A 16,512-nucleotide genomic window follows, 5' to 3' on the forward strand; every position below is an offset into this window, starting at 1 on the left:
GTAGGAGAAAGTCAGAAAGTAGAGCGGGCAAGCGAAGCGAAGGAAAAGGACTAAAATAAAGAGGGTGCGAGTGACACAAAATGAGAGAGAAGGGTGCAAGCGACCCCTGCAGAGTCGAAAAGGGGCCAGTGGGCACGAAAAGGTAAAGAAGATAAAGAAAGTGCAAGTGCGAGTGTGCACGGGAAAGCAAGAAGGAAGGTGCCAGTTGGCATGGAAAAGTAAAGAAAAGAAAGGTGCCATTGGGCACGAAGAGGAGAGGGCAAGTGTGGAGGAGAAGGAACGAAAGGTGTCAGTGGGCACAAGAAAGAAAGTCAAGAAAACAGAGGTGAACAAGAAGAGGTGCAGAAAGTCCCTGAAGGTAAAAGTTAAGAGCAGGAAGCAATTGAGAGGGGTAAAAGCTCCGAGAGGTTGAGCTTAGTAGGAGCAAATAGCCTGGCGTTTTCGAAAGCCTCTGATGCTAACCCTTTGAAAGAACTGTTCATGAAGAAGAAGGTACATCCTGACAATCTGAACTCATGTTTTGTTTTTAGCTCAAGGGGGGCCTAAGCTTGGGGAAAGGGAACCCTGAGAGGCCTAAGAGCTGAACTTGTGTTTGAACTTGAAAGAGGACTGAGCTTGGGGGAAGGGAACCCTGAGAGGCCCAAGAAGGGTATTTGTGTTTGACCTTGGAAGAGGCCTAAGCTTGGGGAAGGGAACCCTAGGAGGCCTATCAGAGTTGAATCTTGATTAGTTTGTGTTACTGAAGGAACTGTACCTTGGGGAAGGGAACCCCAAGGCATTAAAGACATTGGGCCCCATTATGGGTTTGGTGGTAACCGTGCCGGTGATACCGGCGGGTTGCCGCCAGACCCGTAATGATTTACCGGCACCTGACTTCCCAGTAATACCGGGGGATTACAACCTCGGTGGACGGGAAAGCCAGGCGCTGGTAAATTGTAAGTCCCCATTACCAATTGTAAGTCCCCATTACCATAGAGTCGCATAGGACTCTATAGGAGTGGGGACCACAGAAACACCAGCACCGTTAATAACGGTGCCTGTGCTTCTGTGAAAATTCTGTGGGCGGGTGCCATTCTGCCCGGCAGGTCTGACCAGCCGGGCGGGACGGCACCCGCCCACAGAGTTAAAGTGTGCTGGTCCGGAAACAACGGTGCTGGTAACCCTATCGGCACCGTTGTTTCCGGACTGGCACAGTTAGAATGAGCCCCATTGACATTGTTTGAACCATGGAGAAGGTCCTATGAACAGTCCCTTTTTGATTGAACTCATTCTGTTAAAACTGCCCAACCTACACCTGGTGAGAAGACCAACTGAAACCAATACTGGTTTCCTATTTTTGTTGAACCACCACCTTTTGCTTTTGAAATACTTACTAACACATTTTTGTCAAAGAGTGAGGGCAAGCATAGGTTTAGACACAGACAGATTTTTATTTTGGACTTCTAGACTTCAACAGGCCTTAGAAGCATCAGTTAAGGGAATCATCCCTTTAGTGTTAGGGCAAGTTAGGCATTACACCAACCCAGGAACGTTTAGAAATAAAGGTTTTGAAAACTTATCTTTGAGTCTGTGTCTCTCTTGATGCCATGCCTGTCTCACAGTATTTGCAGTAGACTAGATGACCAGGAAGCTGAGGATATGCACAGTAATGAACTTTGAACAATGAGTACAAGGGAAGTATGGCATCTAGATAGGGTGAGTGTGAGATAAGCTTGCCAATGGCACCAAGTGACAGGTGGTCGAAATACAAACATTTGATGGTGTGCCAACAAATAATAGTGTCATCCAGTTCAGCTCCATGGAAACATCTGTCCAAAACCTGCAACGGAAATTATCCAGTCAGAAATGCTAAAATATGCCCCCAGTGGGAGATATGTCAGTATAAGAGTCCTGTTGTGAAACCAACCTGATGGATAACAAACCAGCCGAAAACAAACCCTAATAGGAGCAATCAATGAGCTGGGACATTTGGACACAAAAAGTTTTAATAGTTTGAGGAACTGGACAAATCCTGTAGGTGTGCCAGCGTGTCAGCCGACAAAAAGATGAGAACAATCTCCAACATTGAGAAGAAAATAAATAATGACACAACTTGAACACTTAAAGAAGGAGCATTCTTGACACACATGGGCGGGCCAGCTAGGGGCTTACTTGGCCCTTGATAACACCAAGTTTATTGTCTATGTATATATATTGTAAGTCCCCTACAGGGAGAGCATCCACAGTACATGTAAGTCATAGCTAATAAACAATAAAGCATCATAGCTGTATGTAAACACTGTAAAGTTGGGGGTAGGTAATGCTATATTTGGGGTGAAATAATTTGTAACCCACTTTAAGAAGCAGAGATTTGAAGTATTTAATTGAATGTAAAATGTTGTGATTCTGACTTCGATCATTTTTGAGGAAATTACAAAAACCCTAATTCGAAACTCCAACCTCGTGCACTCATGGGACTCATTTCAATAAGTCCAGCATGATGAGAAGAACCCAAATATACATATATTGTTATGCTTAACTATAAAGTAAAAATATTTTATTTATTAGAGTTGTAAGTGCAAAATTGAAATGTGTACACAGTATAAAGTCAAGCGGCTGGACTGATCCCTCCCCGACCCAAATGTAGGCTTGGTTAAATGAGGGGACCAATCAACCGAAAAGGGGCTAGGCCTGGGTTAAGGGGATGGAGAATATGGGTTACATCTCAAGTAAGAATCAATACGCTGGCACATTCTAATTTTAATAATTAGGGGTGCGATTATGGGTTAATAAAATGTCCCACAGTGGGAAACAGGGAGTACTGACTAATATCATTTGACTGGGACTACTGCCAAATTTCAGGAAAAATAGCATTGCCTGGGATACTGGAGTTGGCGTAAACCAGGAACAGAGACAGAAGCTTGCATCTATACAAGTAGGGGCAAATCAAAAAGGGATTAATGCTGGAGGCCATTCTTGACTGAACCCGGAGAAGCCTCTAACCCAGTCCTGATGTGTCCCCTGAATATCCAGAAGCCTTGCTGATTTTTTGCCTGTGAGATGAAACCCAGAGGTAAGTACATTTGTCCAACCAAATAAAGTTGTTTGGTGATCTGTTTGGGGAGAAAAAATAGATCCTTTGTATTTTTACTAAATAATAAATTAAGTAACTCCCCTATAGCCAACTAACATGGGGTGATTTTGTTGGAATTCGAACTCAACAACATTGCTTTCAGTGTGAATAATTATATAGGGCCTCATTATGAGGTTGGCGGTAACTGGCAGGTGCCACCAGCAGGTTGCCGCCGACCCAGAAACACTGAATCCGCCACCTGACTTCCCGGTGCCACCGGGACATTACAAGTCACAGCAGAGCGGGAAGTCAGGCAGCAGATTCAGTAACTCCCTATTCCCATGGAGTCACGTAGGACTCCATGGGAGTGAGGAGACATAAGCCCCGGCACCGTTGCTAACGGTGCCAGTGCTACCGTGATGACTCTGCCTACCGTGGCTGAATCACCTGGCAGGGTCAGACCTGCCGTGCGCTACGGCCCCTGCAGGCAGACTCGTAGTGTGGCGGTCCGGAAACAAGGGTGCCGGTAAACTTACCCTGACACTCGGAATGAGGCCCATAGTCTGTAAAGTAATTGAGTACTCCTATTTCTGATTGCCAACCCCACAATTCCATAAAGGGAGGGGCACCTAAAAACAAAATGTCCAACTGTTCACCATTTCTCAGACCCTGCCTTAAAGCAAAGGGGTGCTGAATGTCAACAGAATATTTGGGTTTCTGTGCTGGGGCAGGAAAGTGTCTTGCCAAAATTAAGTAAAGTGAAGTCCCTGATTTGAAAAGCATATTCTCTACAGAGAGTGAGAAAGTGACTCCTGATAGAGGAGAGATTCTTCATTGCATTCTGGTGAAGGAAGAAGGTTTCTATATCTATAAGAAGTGTTTTGCTCTTCAAAAGCCGTTGTGCTCCAACACTGCTCGCATTGCCTGGTGCGCAGGGAGATAAAAAATACAGTGCGCTCCATGTGTGAAATTGTTTTTGCAAATAGAAGTGTTGCATTTCATTTAAATTAAACTTCACATCAAGTAGAATCCCAAAAGTGGTGGGAAATGTTTTCGAAGGCAAAAAAGATTTCCCAATTACAGGACATAGCGCTCACTAATGTTCTTCTCTGTGAAAGTGTCTCCTCAGAAGAAACTCGGGGCTGTATTTTACTAAAATTCTAATATAAAAAATATACAATGTTTTGATGGCAGCTCAAAACACCCAAGCAAAGTGCAGGTCTTAAGCTGGGAACTAGCGATGCCAAGTTGGAAGTAAACAATAAGCTGAACGTCCCTTCAAAACAAGCCCAAAATAAGCTCACTACCAAACAAATAGGCTGAAAAAACAAGCACACACCTGAAATCAGAAATGTCACACTACATTATAAACATACAGAGGGGACATAGACATAGGCCCTCGTTAGTTTGCTTGTCCCGTAAGCTTACCGGCACCGTTGTTTCTGGACTGGCTAACTACGAGTTTGCGGGCGGGTGCCGTACCGCTCGCCAGGGTCAGACCTGGCGGGCGGAATGGCACCCACCCGTACACCTACACAGAAGCACCGGCACTGTTTTTAACAGTGCCGGTGCTTCCGTGGTCCCCACTGGTCCCATGGGAATGGGGATCAACATTTTACTGGTGTCTGACTAACCGGATCGCCGGGGCTGTAATGCCCCAGTGTTTCTGGCAAGTCAGGCAGCGGTAAATCATTACAGATCCGGCATCTGTGATCTACTTTTCCTTTGGCAGTCGTTTCTTTTGACCCTCTGGTCTGCTATCCCCCTCATCTGGTGCACTGGTCAGCTGTCCCTATGCTCCGCCGCATCTCTGGTCCGTCGCCCCTGTAGTTACTGGTGGATATGTCAGGGGAAGTGAAGCAAACCATCATCCGGTTCCTCCTCTGCATTTGTTTCCTCTCCAGTTGTGTAAATGTGTTGATTAAATCGCTTCAGCATTTCTGTGCTTGGCTCAAAGTTCAAGCAGCTAATTCCTGGTTTTCGTAACCCGAAACAAATGTTCAGAATGCTGCCTCATTCGGTTCCTTGTTTCTGACTTGACAATGTTAATCTGTGAGAACACTCTCAAAATCTGCATTACTAAGCGGCATTGCTAGTAATGATAGTGCAAACAAGGCCAGTTCTTTGAAGCACTGCTCTCCATTGGCATCTGTGAAATTGAAAATGTCCATGCAGAACTCTGTTGCCTGCCTGTCTTCTTTTATTTTCCAGTCCTGGAAAGAAACCGCTTGATATTGGTTGTCCAGCAACCCCACATCTCAACAGCTTCAGCATGGATACATCGAAGAGGACAGGTTTTGCCTGCGACAGTATCACTGATGGGGAGAATGCTGTCATGGACTTCCACACATCAATGTTTTTGGGGAGTCTTTGGCAGCCTCAAAAGAAAGGCATTTTCCTTTCACACCCATCTCCTGCTCCTTGGTAATGGCGCTTTCTGCTAGTGCAATGTTCAACAGCGTCCCAAAAGAAATTGCAGATGCCGGCAAGTGATTACTGTTGTCTCCCCAATCAATACCGATCAGGCCTGCATCCGATGGAGGGATACATTTGGGGATAAGAATTCTCTCAATGATTGCCCTGTAAAACATTGTATAAGTGTTGCCACATTCCAGTTGGAAGCGCTTGTTTACATGTACAAAGCCTTGCCGTATTGATGTGAGAAAGGACACATAATTTGTTCACCGGGTCACAGTACATTTCATACAGAACGTCTGCATCATAGCACCATTCTTTGTCCCTGCTCAACTGAAAATGAGGTTTCAGTGCATCCCACTGCTGTAAAACACGCACACAGCAGTCATAGATGGAAGGCCAGCGGGTGCCCGGCAGCTGCACAAGCTTCAACGGCTCCTCCCCATTGTTAATGAGAGCATAGATCTTTGCATACTCCCTTTGCCGCTGTGCACTGCATGAAAACCAGTTGTAGGTACTACCCACAAGAAACTCCAAGTTGCGTGGTAGCATTTCAACTGCTTTGCTTGCACACAGCTGCATAGAATGACACACATACCTTATGAGGATGATGTGCTTATTCTGTTGTCGAAGTCTTGTGTAGACTGAGTTGTGCCTCCCAACCATGACACTGCAACCATCCCTTCCAATCCCCAGGCAGTTGCTGAACGTCAGGCCAATGCTGACGTGGTAGCATTTCAACTGCTTTGCTTGCACACAGCTGCATAGAATGACACACATACCTTATGAGGATGATGTGCTTATTCTGTTGTCGAAGTCTTGTGTAGACTGAGTTGTGCCTCCCAACCATGACACTGCAACCATCCCTTCCAATCCCCAGGCAGTTGCTGAACGTCAGGCCAATGCTTCCAAGAAACTGCAGATGTGAGTTGGCAATGGCTTCTGCTGATTCCCCTTTCAAGGCGACCACCCCCAGAAAGGTTGAAATGATCTTGTTGAGAGACTGACTGTAGTACCGTGCAACAACACACAGTTGCTTCAACGTGGTTATGTCGGTGCTCTCATCAATGAGTAGACAGTATGAAGAGTTACCAATGTCCTTTATTAGTTCCTCAGGGTTGGATGACTTTTTATTAAGGCTGTACACTTTGTACGGTGCAACTTGATGTCTTTTTTGCATGAGCTACAGCCAGCTCCCCCAAATGATCTACCGAGCTGATTGCGGTGTAACATGCAACAAAAAAGTAAATGCAGGGAAATATGTTCCCAACAAGTCCATTCATGAACCTACTACTTGTTAAAGCAATTTAGCTATGCAATAAATGAGGCAACAAGCATTTGTGGGCTTAATCCAAACAATTAATATTGCATACATAGACTGAATCATGAGTTTAGTTTATTATTTTATTATTTTATAACAAATTAATCATCCAATTCATTAGAGTCCTCAATCTCTCATATAAATCACTAATATAACAATGAAAACTGGCAAGAAAAAATGCAAAGATGTATTTGCGTTGGAAGCAACACGGAGCAAATGTATTAAATGTTCATAAGAACAGTATCCATAAACATAAGGCATGAACATAAAAGTAAATTGTTCTTCTACTGTTGCTATCCAAGCGAACCCTACTAGGAATCTAGGCCCACTATTCTTGTCCTAATCTAAAGAAATAGAGAGGTCGTAGGGGGGTACAATTATTAGAGGCCAAAGTACAAATTGCTAAAGGTCCTTGTCACATCCCAGCAACATAAAAGGCCATTTGAAGCTCGGCCTTCAGCAGGGGCGTGCCACTTACTTTGGGGGCAGCAGAAATGCCTATATTTGTGAGCCGAGCAGAAGAAAAAGACTTGCAATTGTTCCTGTACTTCTCTGTATTTTTGTGCCGCATCATGTCTGCATGGTCTGCACGGATTTCTGATTCGCAGAATCGGCATGCTGCTTTTGTTTGGTAGCCCTGGACAGGCTGGATCCAGTCCTTTAACGCTGCACCCGTCTCCCAGTCCTTGTAGTACCACTTTCTGTATTTGCCTCAGAGACTCTGAGATACTCCAGCCATTCTAATGAAGGAGCATAGGTTTAAAAGGAGTACAGTCAAGAAAATATGCTGGCAGAATGTACTGAAACGTTTCCTTCATACCACCCAACCTCTAACAAACCAAGGCACAGGGACATATTGTTCACAAGAAAATATGTACGTCACCACTACCGTCCACTCCATCCCTTCAAAACAATGCAAACCAAAATTCAACTAAAATCTCGGACGCTTGCTCTTACCTTGCAGAGAGTAGGCTGTGATGTGGGAGACAAAGGCTGGCTTTGGAAGGAGGAAAGCTGGTATGACTGGAGGAAGGCAGCCAGAATAATTATACCGTGCACAGAGGACCTTCCTTTCCAGAACCGCTCCTGTAACAGAACTGAGTGCCGTGGGGGCTCTGTTCAAATTGACAGAACAGAGCACTCACAGCCCCCCTCATTTTTCACATAACAGGTGCACCAGCAGGCGGGAAAAGCTTCCGGTCCAACCCAGGGATCAAGTTGAGGGTACACACAGGTGGACGGCACCCACCCACTTTTTTCAGAGGGCGGCCGAGATACCCCCCCAAGTATTTTGGATGCCTGTGTGTAAAACGAGAAACACTGTTTTGTCATTTTTACACCAACCTCAGGTCTCGAAACGCGGTTGCCAGATTCCCAAGCCTGCCACTTCTCCATTGCACCATATAAACCAATGAAATATGACATACAGTTAAAGGTGAAATGTCACATTTTGGGACTACATGTTGCAGGGAAAACCTTGGTATTGCTCTTTGGAGTTTAAAACATGCACATCTTTTAGGAAGCTATTCTGCCAGATCTTTCCCCGTAGCATTAGTATAGCATTTCTTAGGAGCGTAATTAAACAGCAATGTAAACCCGCTCTGCCGGTTCTGAGATTAGATCAATGGAGTTGTTCAGATGTCAGTATCTACCTGAAGTATTGCCATTTACTGTGTCCCTTCTGAGAGTTATGCTTCAGTTAAATATACAGCGTTGAAGATTGAATTTCATTCCAGAGCTCAGTAATCCTCGGTTCCTTAAATCGGTGTTCAGGATTTAGAAGTACATGGCAGGATGGGTGAGCGTTTAAGAGATATGGGTCCTCATTCCGAGGTTGCCGGTCTGGATACAACAGTACCGGTAAGCTTGCCGGTACCGTTGTTACCGGACCGGCAAACTCTGAGTTGTGCTTGCGGGTGCCTTTCATTCCGCCAGGCTTGGCGGAATGAAAGGCTCCCGCGGGCACAGCAAGCCTGTAGCACCGGCACGGTAATGAACCGTGCCGGTGCTACAGGCATCCTCATTCCCATTATGCCCTATGGGGCTCAAATGAGAATGGGGCTCTACCGGCAACGGCACCCGCGAAAGGGCAATTACCGGGTCCAGAATACCCTGGCAATTGCCCATTCACGGGGCCGGATTTTCTTGCTGGTATGGAGGTAGCCTTGCTTGTAAAACCGGCAAGGCTACCTCCAACCTCGTAGTGAGGCACATAGTTTTGCTTGTGTGCATTGCAGTCCTAATGAATACAATGGCAGTGAGGTCCAGAGTATAAATTATTTCAGGATAATGACTGGAGGGGCAGGAACGTGCTTTCGTCCATTCTGACTTTTTTTGTCTTCCAGGATATCTTTTACATATAAAAGGGGAGGTGTCCTCTGCTGTGTGTGGTATTTGGCTTTTGAAGTTAAGTAAGACTGAGCTGGAGACTGGGACTGTGGTGGGCAGGGTGCTAACATCTGTATACATGGAAAGTAATTTGTTTAGAGGATTGCCGGCATGGCTCAAGTCGAAGGTACACGTTGTGTGTAAAATGAGAAACAGTGGCCCTCATTACAAGACTGGCGGTCCGGTAATAACATGCCGGTAGCACTGTGTACCGGTACTATTACCAGATCGGACAATTTCGAGTCAATATGCAGGTAGCACTGGCACCGGTAACAGCACACCCTGTGCTACCACTGCCGGAGACACAGACATTGGAAGTACCGGAACCCCCCAGACACCTCCTGGAAAAGACCGGCACTACAGAGCCACCAGCCCATTACGAATATGACAGTGTCTGCACACACTACATAACACACGTACTGCGGTCTGGACATACACTGACATGCATCAACGCAGCATGAGGGCTCACATGCACAGTAGGCACAGTATACATATTACTTCTTTTTCATCACAGTAGCTGGCAGCAGCACTCCATGGTCGCGTTGTCCATCTCCCATCCCATCCTATCCCACTGACTTACACCCCTGTGCTTGTCGGATAGCAGTCAAAATTGTGCAAGGGCAGCCACATAAGTGGCAATGGTGCACTGCATGGGGCACTTTGACATTTGCATTGAAGGTGTAAATGCATGGCAGGTGGTGCACAGCAGTGGTGTTGCCTGTGACTGAGGGATCGGCACAGTCAGTGCATGCATGCACCTTGCAAGGTCATCCCTTCATTGGCCTTGGTGGGACAGTGCACTGCAGGTATGTATTTGTTGGAGTGACCGTGTTGCATTCTGGTACCTGTGGCGTGTTGCCTGTTTACTTCCTGAGGGTTCATTTATGTACTTGATATGGACTGACATGACCATGGTGGTTGTGGGTCATGCATGTGTGTCATGCCCCCCCGCCCCCCTGGCCTGTGAACTATACATCAATGTATGTGTACTTGTTGATGTACTTACCCAACATCCAGGTCCTTTGTCCACTGTGCTGCGCCATGTATGCTGGTGGGGTGCTGCTCCGCAGAACTATGGAGTCGTGGGTTGACCCCGGGAACCGGGCGCAGCAATGTGTGATGGTGATGGTGAGGCCGGCATCACAGGTCATCTGTACATTGAGGGAATGGAACTTCTTGCAACATGTGTGCAGTCCAATGCAACAAGCATGTTTGGCATGCCTGCAAGCGCATAGAAGCGGGCCTCTGTGGCATTCACCTGTACCAGGGTGGTTGGGGGGCAATGTGCTGGCCTGCATGGCGCAGTATCTGCACTAGCACTCTGTAGAAGGCGGGCTGTGAAATGCCATGCATCTGGCCACAGAGTGCTGGAACGTACCTGTGGCTAGGAAGTGCAAGACCGACATCAGCTTCAACAGCAGTGGTATGGCTGTCCGGATGCCGATGCTGCTCCGTATGTCACCCTGGATTAGGGTCAGTAGTTCTTGAATTGTCTCCCTGTTTAGCTGGTACAGGGTTTGTATCTGCCCATCTGTCAGGGCCAAGGGTGTGGCCCTTGTGCGAGGTATGACTGATTGCCTCCACCTCACCACTTGCATCCCAGACATCATTCTCCTCCTCCTCCTCTCCCTGGCCTCCTGCCGCCATTGGCGCTGCTCCACATCATTCAGCTGCACTGCAGCATGCAGCGCCTCCATGTCCATTGCTGTCATGATCTCTGCTTCCAAAAGGTCAGGGTTTTCCCAACTCCCTTGGAAGCAGATCCATAACCCAGGTTCCGAGTGCCAACCAGTCCCAATTGGGACCTTTTGGACCCAGTCCTGGCGCCAGTGGCACCAGGCTCATAAATATGCCCAGTCCCAGCGCTGGAAGCGCCGGGCTCATAATGCTTGGGTGGACTTACCTTCAGCAGACCATGCTGCTTACTTGCCTGCCAGTTGAGCCTCTGATCCTCTTCTGTTTGGAACTACTTTTCCTGTTGGGTGGGGCTGGAGCCACTCCCTAGATTCAGAACACTGGAACTCTTCTGGAAGGCAGGAACTCTTTTCTTACCAGGAACTCTTTTCTTACTTAGGCGTGGCTGTGGAAGGAGACACCTAAGCACTACAGGAGGCTATTTAAACCACACCCGGTGGATGAATCTTGCTTTGCGTTATTCTGCAACCTCTGCAGCAGAACGCTCATCGTGTCTTCTGCATCCGGTCCTGGGCCTAAGGAAAAAGGCTTACCATCCTGAATCCAGTCTTCAGCAACACCTATAAAGACAAGAAAGAACAGGTTAGCATTCCGGCATCTGAAAGGCAAAGGCTTACCATCCTGAATCCAGTCTTCAGCAACACCTATAAAGACAAGAAAGAACAGGTTAGCATTCCGGCATCTGAAAGGCAAAGCCTTACCTACTCTTAGTGCGCTCCGGAAGTCTTCACACTGCATTACGGCATCTGAAAGACAAAAGTTTACCAACTCTTCGCACGCTCCGGAGGCCTTCGGCGCTGCATCCCGCATCTGAAAGACAAAACAAGGTGCGTTTAAAGACATTGGGGAACTTTAATACTCACGTGCCATTACTCCTTTCCACATCTAATCCAGTGGGTATTCCGGCACCCTGCAGCCGCTCCGAACTCGTACCATAAAAAGACAGTTAGAGCGCATAGTGAAGCAGGCAACAAGCGCTTACTTACGTGCTTCCAGGCGCTTCTATTCATCACACGGGCTCCATCTTCAACTCACTTCAGCCCGTCATCCGCCATCGCCGGAACCCTGCAAAACAAGAGACATCATTACTAAAGACTTTAAAGACATTTGAATGACTCGAAACTTACCGTTCGTGCAGTAAACGACGGACAGCAGTTCTCTGAAGTCAAGAGGCCTGCGCTACCTATCCAGTGAAGAAACTGGTTACAGCACCCTGCCCCGAGGCAGATGGAGAGCTCGGCATTCACTTACCTAAAGTGAGAGCGTTAACCTTTGGGGGTCTACAGGAGAGGAGAAGAGGAAAGAGATAGGGACACCCCAATAACCCCAGTTCATTAACCCCATATTTTCTATCTGCAGACATCTTACTCTACACGTCAGGCATACAGTGCACAGAGGTCCAGCCCAAAGAGCCAACCGGGTGCTACACATCACCTTTGAAGATACGGTAGTCGCCCAGTCAAGACCGGCGCCTCTGCGAGAATCAGGTGAGCGTTACAGAACGCAAAGCCTACCGCAAAACTCTCGCCCAGGCGCTATGGAAACCTCGGATACTGACCCCCTAGCCCGGTTACTTGGGGAACTAAGGGCAGAAGTGCATGCAGCTCGTCAGGAAACGAATGCTCTAAGAAGGGAACTAATTATTTCCAAGGAGAGAACAGACAATCTTGCTAGACAAGTGCTACAGTCACAAACCGGACAGACCCCGTTACCCGCATCAGGGGCAAATCTTCCTTCAACATCCTCTATGAATCCAGTGCAGATCAACCTACCTGGGAATGTACCTCTGGCTCCGCCCGAACGATTTTCTGGTGACCCAAAGAGGTTTGCAGTATTTATCAATCAGTGCCGGTTGCACTTCTTATGCCGGCCAGCAGCCTTTCCAACTGATCAAGCAAAAGTAGCTTTTGTACTTTCGTACCTTAGTGGCAATGCGGCAGACTGGTCGATCCCTCTAGTTAATCAAGATGATCCGGTTCTCCATGATTTTCAAGCCTTTCAGCTTAGTATGGAAAAACTGTTCGCAAGACATTCACTGGGGCAGGCCTTGGACAATGAGCTTCTTTCGTTGCGACAGTGTAATCACGACCTTTTGGCTTATATTGCATCTTTCAATAGACTAATAGTGGAAACTCAATGGCCTGAGGACAAAAGGATTACGCTGTTTTATAGAGGTCTACGTGGAGAGCTCAAAGACGTTTTAGCCCAAGTAGTGAATCCCCCACAAGACTGTTCGGATTATATAGACTTGGTCGTTCAAATAGATCACAGGCTGCAGAACAGGAAGGCCGATCGTTCCAAGTTTGATGCTCGAGTATTTTCCAAACCGCCAACTCCTTCCAAAGGAGTAGACTCTGGGGAACCCACGCAAATAGGGGGTCTGAAAGGTCCTCTAACACAAAGGGAGCGGGAAAGGAGGAAACAGTTGCAATTATGCCTATATTGCGGAAACTCAGGGCACTTTCTTCGAGACTGTCCGGTGAAACCTGCCAAGAAGGCAGTAGGAGCTGCAGTTACCAAAGTTACAAACTCTGAGCAGGGAAACGACCTCGCCCGACAAGAATAGAGGTCCTCTTGCCGAGCGTGAAAACCAGTTCCGTGACCTCGCATTTCGTGATACCTATGGTCCTCATTAGCCCTGATAATCCGGATCGATTACATGCAATTGAAGCTTACGTCGACAGCGGTGCCATCGGCAATTATGTGGATCATGAAATGGTTTTGAGGATGAATCTAACTCTTTGTCCCAAGGCTGTAAAGGACGTCATTACTACGGTGGATGGTACGGAGATAGCCTCCGGGCCAGTAACGCATACCACTCAAGAGGTGACGCTAGTAAGTCAAGATGGACACCATGAGAAGATCGTGTTCGATGTGATCAAGGCCCCTCAGTTTCAGATTATTCTAGGAATACCTTGGTTAGAGAAACACAATCCTCTGATCGATTGGCGAGCAAGAACGGTCCAGTTTCCAGAATGTGTCTCTACTTGTCACCCTCCACCTGGTGTTGCACTGGCCGCAATTTCTTCAGAGACTCCCCAGTTACCTCCCGAATACCTAGAATACCAAGATGTTTTCCGGAAGGATCAGGCTAACTCTCTACCTCCTCATAGGTCTTATGACTGCCAGATAGACCTGATACCTGGATCTACTCCTCCTTGTAGTAGAATTTATGCCCTCACCGAGCCTGAGAACCTTCACCTTCGACAATACCTGGATCAATACCTGGCAAATGGGTTTATTCGTCCTTCCAAGTCCCCTGCTTCTTCAGCTTTGTTCTTCGTTCCAAAAAAGGAAGGAGACCTTAGAACTTGTATCGATTATCGCTCCCTGAACCAGATCACCGTTAAGAATAGATATCCGTTACCTTTGATCCCTGAACTCCTGGACCAAGTCAGAAAAGCATGCATATATACAAAGCTGGATCTTAGAGGAGCTTACCACTTGGTACGAGTAAAAGAGGGCGATGAATGGAAGACGGCCTTCCGCACCAAGTATGGGCTATTTGAATATCAGGTCATGCCCTTTGGACTTTGCAATGCCCCGGCCGCCTTTCAATATTTTATGAACGATGTCCTCAGAGAGCTCATAGATGTATGTGTTGTTGTTTACATTGACGACATCCTCGTTTATTCTTCATCGGAATCTGAACATCGGAAACACGTGAAAATGGTCCTCGAAAGATTGCGTCAACACAAACTTTTCGCTAAGTTGGAAAAATGTGTTTTCAACGTGACTGAAGTTGAATTCTTGGGATTCATATTATCACCTGGCGGAGTGCGTATGGATTCAAAGAAGGTCGATGCAGTTCTCAAATGGCCATCACCATCCTCCGTAAAAGGTGTGCAAAGCATGTTAGGCTTCGCTAACTTTTACCGCAGGTTTATCCCCGAATTCTCTCGAATAGTCCAGCCCATCACTGCCTTGTTAAAGAAAAACAAACGTTTTGAATGGTCTACCGAGGCGGAACAAGCTTTCCAGGATTTGAAGACTAAATTTATCTCTGCACCAATCTTAAAACACCCTCGCCCCGAACTCCCCTACATCGTGGAAACTGATGCTTCAAGCCTTGCCATGGGGGCAGTTCTATCACAAAAGGACCCGGTAACCAATCAGTTGCATCCCGTGGCATTTTGGTCCCGCAAATTCTCGCCTCCTGAAATCAATTACACGATTACTGACAAGGAACTTCTGGCTATCAAGTCTGCCTTTAAGGCTTGGCGGCATTATCTGCTGGGGGCCCGACACACCGTTACTGTGATTACGGATCACCGAAACCTGCAATATTTGAAGACCGCAAAAGCCCAATCCTCTAGACAACTCCGTTGGGCATTATTCTTTGCCGAGTTTGACTTCATAATTACCTATCGACCTGGTACAAAGAACGGTAAAGCCGATGCCCTTTCTCGGATGGGAGTGGAAGAACACTTGGTCAACCCTAAACCTGTACCAATCATTCCCGAACAAAGAATTCTGGGTGTAATCGCCACAGAATCCATAGAGGAAGTTAAGGATAAAGCCAGGCAACTTGTAACTCCAGCAGACATACAGAATTGGCATATGCAGGGAAAGGACTTTGCAGTAAATGACAACTTATTGTATTTCCAAGAACGATTATACCTACCCAGCACAGATTTACAGAAAAAAGTAATCTCTTGTTATCACGACTCTTTAATGGAAGGTCATCCCGGTATAGCCAAGACCTCAGAAAAGATCAAGCGCTACTTCTGGTGGCCGTCTTGGAAAAAAGATATCAGAGACTTTATAATGTCCTGTGGAGTATGCGCCCAAAACAAGAGTCAAAAGGAAAGACCAGCAGGCCTCTTACGCCCTATTGACATCCCACCTCGCCCTTGGCATACGCTTTCTATGGACTTCATCACCGATCTACCTCCATGCTCCGGATACAATACGATTCTAGTAATCGTGGACTTATTCTCCAAGATGGCGCATTTCATTCCGCTCAAAGGCTTGCCAACAGCAGCAACTCTGGCCCGAGAATTTCTCGAAAATATCGTCCGACTGCACGGTTTTCCTTCGGTTCTAATTTCGGATCGAGGTAGTCAATTTATTTCTCATTTTTGGCGAAGTTGCTGTCGGTCGGCTCAAATTGATGTGAGACTATCGACCAGTCACCACCCTCAGACCAACGGACAAACCGAGAGGACCAATCAAACTCTGGAACAGTATTTACGCTGCATGCTGCAACAAACTGAAAAAACTTGGAAAGATATCCTTTGGACAGCCGAGTATGCCTACAATAACTCTGTTCTTTCGGGAACTGGGAAAACCCTGTTTTTTCTTTTGTACGGCAGTCACCCTCGAACCTCGGAGTTGGATCCCCTCCAAGATCTTGAAACACCAGCAGTAGACTACCTGCATTCTACAATCACCCAAGCCTTTAAGGAAGCTGTTTCTCACCTTCAAAGGGCTAAAGAACAATACAAGAAAGGAGCAGATCAACATCGGAAGGAAGCCCCTCACTATCAAGTAGGGGATCAAGTCTGGTTATCCACCAAATATCTATCTCTAAAAGGGCCACGCACATTCAACCCAAGATACCTTGGTCCCTATTCCATCACTACCATAGTAAACCCAGTAGCGGTCAAGTTGGACTTGCCCCCGCACATGAAGATACATC

At 46.8% G+C, this 16,512-nt stretch overlaps 1 long non-coding RNA gene across 2 annotated transcripts in view; it reads left to right on the forward strand.

The window, feature by feature from the left end:
• Nucleotides 1–16,512, forward strand: part of LOC138471645 (uncharacterized) — a 259,352-nt gene that overhangs the window by 118,805 nt on the left and 124,035 nt on the right. The gene's annotated exons all lie outside the window — the stretch shown is intronic.

Source organism: Ambystoma mexicanum, chromosome 8 (genome assembly GCF_040938575.1).
Source record: "Ambystoma mexicanum isolate Mex_15411 chromosome 8, UKY_AmexF1_1, whole genome shotgun sequence".
Classification (NCBI taxonomy): domain Eukaryota; kingdom Metazoa; phylum Chordata; class Amphibia; order Caudata; family Ambystomatidae; genus Ambystoma; species Ambystoma mexicanum.